Raw genomic sequence first — 5,586 nt, forward strand, 5'->3', positions numbered from 1 at the left:
AATTAACGCTTGTGTGTCCCAGTGTCCTTATCAGCAAAATGGAAGGAAAATAATACTGCTTACCTTCTAGGGTTGTTTTGAGGATAAAATGAGCTAATACTTGTAATGTGCGTAGAATAATGCCCCACAGGACTTGTTATTGTCATTGAGAAGTGTGTCAGGAAGGAAAGCAACTTCCATATTGGTTCTTCTAAACAATGGTCACATTCAATGGTTTTAATTATAACCAGGACCCAGATGATGGTCTAGTCTTTATTTCCTATGACATCATTCTCCCATGCTCCTGATTCCCGTATATACCCATCTGTATGCCTGGCATATATGCTTGAAAGTCCCATGAGCACTTCAAACCCAACAGACTAACTCAGATTGGAACACACTACGCTCCCCTCATCTCTGGCCTTTGCTCTACTCCAATTCTTCAAATGGCAGTCATTATTCTGGTCTCAGATTTAATGTCCCTTCTCAAGGAGTCTTTATCTGACCACCCTATGTAAAAGGGTCTCTCTTCATCNTAATGTCCCTTCTCAAGGAGTCTTTATCTGACCACCCTATGTAAAAGGGTCTCTCTTCATCTGCCCTCTGCAAAGCAAATCATTCCTTATTTTAGTATCCTGTTGTAGTTTCTTCATAGCGATGGTCACTATATTTGAGGTTATCTTTCTCATTCATTTGCTTATGTGTTGATTACATGTTCCTCCCAGTAGAATGAAGTTCTTCAAGACCAGGCACTTTGTTTCATTAACTGTCTTATCTTTGGAACATAGACCACTACAGGGCACTTAGTAGATTCCCACTACTTATTAACTCAATTTGTTGAAATAAATTCTGTGTCATGATCTTCATGACACTGCATGCATGTCAGAAAGTTTTACTCTCATATATTTTGTTTAAGAAATGTTTCTACCAATTCTGTTTAAAATAAAAGGCCTTGGCACTTGGTAGGAATATTTAGATATGTGGAAAGCTCCATTCCCCCTGCAACGGGAGATAATGAAGTCTCTCTGTGGTTTTCTTTTTTGTACACTTACACAAGAGCTTGCACAAGGTCAATTTAAATACATCTTGGGGGCTGGCTGGTCAGCTCAGATGGTTAGAGCACGGTGTTATAACACCAAGGTGGGGGGTTTCAATCCCCCTACTGGCCAGCCACAAAAAATAAATAAAATAAAATAAAATAAAATAAATACATCTTGATGATGATAGTGATCACCCTATGATTTGAGGTATTCGTGTCAAAATAAATGCCCATAAATGACAAATAAGTTTATTTTGACATAAATACCTCTTGTTGAAGGAACAATTTAATTGTTTTCACTAACAATTATGTAAAGTGTATTCTAAAAAGACAGCTACTAGCATTCAGGACAAAGAGTAAAAACAAACCCAATTCATCCCTTACCAGTTTCAGCAAATGACAAAAGTTGATATACCAACAGTTCCCAATGAAATTGGCAGTCATCTGACGGGGAACCAGATCATTCAACTAACAAGAGAACATGTTTGTTAATGCCAAATCTGATGATCACTGTTTATATAAGCTGAATGACTACTCATTTCGGTTGAACTCAACAAACATTTACTGAATTTCTACCTTGTTTACCATCTTTCAGTTAAGTCCTGAAGAGAATATAATAAGTGAGACATAGGAACCTGCCCTCAAATTAGTTAACATTTGTGCAGCTGCCTGCTGTATAATAAAATATGCTGAATCCACTAAAGCAGAAGACATGTTAGATAAGAGCCTTGGGAAAGATTTACCAAGTGTCCTGGGTCTTGTAGTTTGGAAGAGTAGAAAGAAACTGGGATTTGGGATCAGAGTAAGCCAATGTGGAATCTCAACTCTGAGGCTTCCTTGCTGTGTGATCTTCAGCATGTTAACCTGTCAGATTCAATCTGGTTCCATCTAAAATGGAGATAAGACATCCCGCACCTTGCAGGACCTGCCCCTGGGGTATTAGATAGAATATTTGTAAAGCACTGGGTTTGGCACACAGCAGGGGCTCAACAAATGGTAACCAGAGGCCAGCAAGGAAGAGAGATTGCAGCGATCAGGGCATGCTTGGAGACAAACTTGGGACAGGGGAGACAGCTGGAAGACATTCCAGTTAGAGGGAGAAACATGAGGACGTATCTGGGGGATAAAAAGTCAGTCTGTTTGCCACATTAGGATGGCTGGAGCAATGGGACACTCTGAACACCAGGCCCAGGAATTTGTAATCAGTGAGGTCAGTTAAACAGGGATCCACCGAGAGTCTGGAAAAGGGAAGAACACAAGCAGGTAAAAGAATCAAACACAAAGTTTAAAAATTTCAGAAAAGCAATGATCTACTGCAACAGCCACATTTTTATAGATAAGGAAACTGATCACCAGAGTGCATAGGAGATGAGCTCAGAGTTCCAGGGCAAATAAGTTCCTGAGCCCAGACTGGAATCCAAGTCTCCTGACTGTTAACCTAGCACTTTGCCTCCAATGCTATCAAAATATGGTGTGTGTAGCAAAATGTTGCATGATCTATATGTGTGGGTATATACATATGTAAATAAATATATATATTCATATACAGTATACATAAACACATACACACATATATATCATACTTATGTGAAAATATCCACNGACAAACTTGGGACAGGGGAGACAGCTGGAAGACATTCCAGTTAGAGGGAGAAACATGAGGACGTATCTGGGGGATAAAAAGTCAGTCTGTTTGCCACATTAGGATGGCTGGAGCAACGGGACACTCTGAACACCAGGCCCAGGAATTTGTAATCAGTGAGGTCAGTTAAACAGGGATCCACCGAGAGTCTGGAAAAGGGAAGAACACAAGCAGGTAAAAGAATCAAACACAAAGTTTAAAAATTTCAGAAAAGCAATGATCTACTGCAACAGCCACATTTTTATAGATAAGGAAACTGATCACCAGAGTGCATAGGAGATGAGCTCAGAGTTCCAGGGCAAATAAGTTCCTGAGCCCAGACTGGAATCCAAGTCTCCTGACTGTTAACCTAGCACTTTGCCTCCAATGCTATCAAAATATGGTGTGTGTAGCAAAATGTTGCATGATCTATATGTGTGGGTATATACATATGTAAATAAATATATATATACATATACAGTATACATAAACACATACACACATATATATCATACTTATGTGAAAATATCCACCAGTACATGTTGTGGTGACAGAGAATGATTTTCTCTGGGACAAAGAAGCAGAAGTCCCCTGAAAGCTTTCCACATCCGTTACTCTTCCCTCCAGAATGAGCAGTCTCTCTCCCTCTACTCTGGCTCCTTACTCGACTCTCAGACCTACTCACCCACAGCCTCCCACCCCTGCTGCCCTGCCAATCCTCTACTTTATAAACATTCTTCAAAATTAAACAACACTATAAGGAAGCAAAAAACAAACCCAGAAAGGGGGGCTTTTTACAAGATACTTGTAAAAAGCTCAATGAATCAATGGCATGAAAGGAAAAAAGGAGATTGCTCTGGATTAAGAAACCTAAGACATAACAACCGAATGCAACCCATGAGTCTTGTTTGGATCCTGATTTTTTTTTTTTCTAAAGTAGCTGTAAAAAGACAGTTCTGAGACAGAGAAATGAGAACAAGAACTGGATAATAGATAAGACCAATAATACCATCATTTGATGTGATAATGGCATGGTAGCTATATAGGTAAATGCTAATATTTTTGTAGATATCTACTAAAGTATGTAAGGGTGAAATTACATGATGTCTGAGATTTCCTTTAAAATACTTCAGGCTTACAGATACTTGGAAAAATGCTCAGTATCACTAATCATCAGGGAAATGCACATTAAGATATCATCTCACCCCAGTTACACTGGCTATAATAATCAAAAAGACTGAGAATAACAAATGCTGGTGAGGATGCGGAGTAAAGGGAACTCTTCTACAGTGTTGTTGGGACTGTACATCAGTTCAGCCACTATGGAAAACAGTATGGAGGTTTCTCAAACAACTACAGACAGATCTACCATACGATCCAGCAAGCTAACGTCTGGGTATATACCCAAAGGAATGGAAACCATTGTGTCGAAGGGATGCACTGCCATGCTCATTGCAGCTCTATTTACAATAGCCAAGATCTGGAACCGACCTACATGTCCATCATCTGATGACTTCATAAGGAAAATGTGGTATATACACACAATGAAAAAAATACTCATCCATAAAAAATAATGAAATTCTGTCATTCGCAGCAACATGGATGAGCTCGGAGAAAATTATGTTAAGTGAAATAAGCCAGGCACAGAAAGAGAAATATCACATATTCTCACTAAGTGGGAGCTAAGAAAGAAGGAACTAAAGACAAGAGTGGTGTGTTGGACTTGCAGAGGGAGAGAACAGACCTAGAGCTGCTAGGGGTGACAGGCGGCAGGAGGAAGGAGGTTGGGGAGAGATTGGGTGGGGGGCACGGGGAATAATTGCAATTTGTGATAACAGGCATGCTGATAGTATTGATCTGATCATCACATCTTGGGCACAGGCAGTGATGGTCAGCTTAGTGCCCCATGTATATGCGTAATGAATAAAATTTTTTTTTAATTCTTAAAAAAAAATACTTCAAGGAAATAAAAAAAGCCAGACAAAACAAACAAGGTAAAATCTCAGTAATTGTTGAAGCTAAGTGATGAGTATATTGGGTTCATTGGGTTACTTTACTTTTGAGTATGTGTGAACTTTTCTTTTATAAAAAGTGGGCTTTTCTTCCTCCCAAATTAAACAAACAAACAAAAATCCCTTAACCATACCCTCCCCTTCAAAAGCTGTCCCTCTCTCCTATTGCATTCACTGACTTTCTGGTTCATCTGACTGCACTTAAACACTGGAAGGCCTCCTAGGTCTTGCCCCTCCTCACCCTCCTTATCCTCTCTGGCTTTGCTCATGTTCAGTTATTATCTAGGAGCACACCCTTAGCACCAGCCCTGACCTCTGAGCTGAGCTGCAGTTGGCATTTCCAATTACCACCGTCCACATTCACCTGGATACAGGACATGCTCCTGTATGTATGTTTACCTGATGGGATGCATTCACCGCCCATCTCTCACATCCACCCTGACTAATTCTTCCTCCTTTATTCTGCATCTTGGGTAAGGGTACCACCTCCATTCACTAGGCTGGAAGCCTCTCATCATCATCAATTCCTCCCTGCCCCTCATTCCTCACTTCTAATTGATAACACATTTGTTTAATTCTGTTTCAGAAAGGTATCTCAAATTCATCTTCCCTACCTCCTTGGTATCCTACAGGTGGAGACTCAGCTCAGGCATGGAGTCCTAAGATATGTATCCACCTCTCTCCCAGCCAACAGCTATCCCCTACCTAGGCCATCCTCCATTCTGCAACCACAGTGACTTCCTGAAGTCACATCTGGCCTTGCTGGAGCTCAGCTTACACACCTCCTTCAAAGTCAGACAGATCTGTTTCTGAATTCCTGTGGACCTAAGAGAAATAATTGCTTATAAAAAAATATTGAATGTTTATCCTGTGTCTGATATTATATGAGGTATTCCATTTACATTATTTTGTTTACTCTTTGCAAGAGATTTTTG

The sequence above is a fragment of the Galeopterus variegatus genome, unplaced genomic scaffold (genome assembly GCF_000696425.1).
Source record: "Galeopterus variegatus unplaced genomic scaffold, G_variegatus-3.0.2 Scaffold7931, whole genome shotgun sequence".
Lineage (NCBI taxonomy): Eukaryota > Metazoa > Chordata > Mammalia > Dermoptera > Cynocephalidae > Galeopterus > Galeopterus variegatus.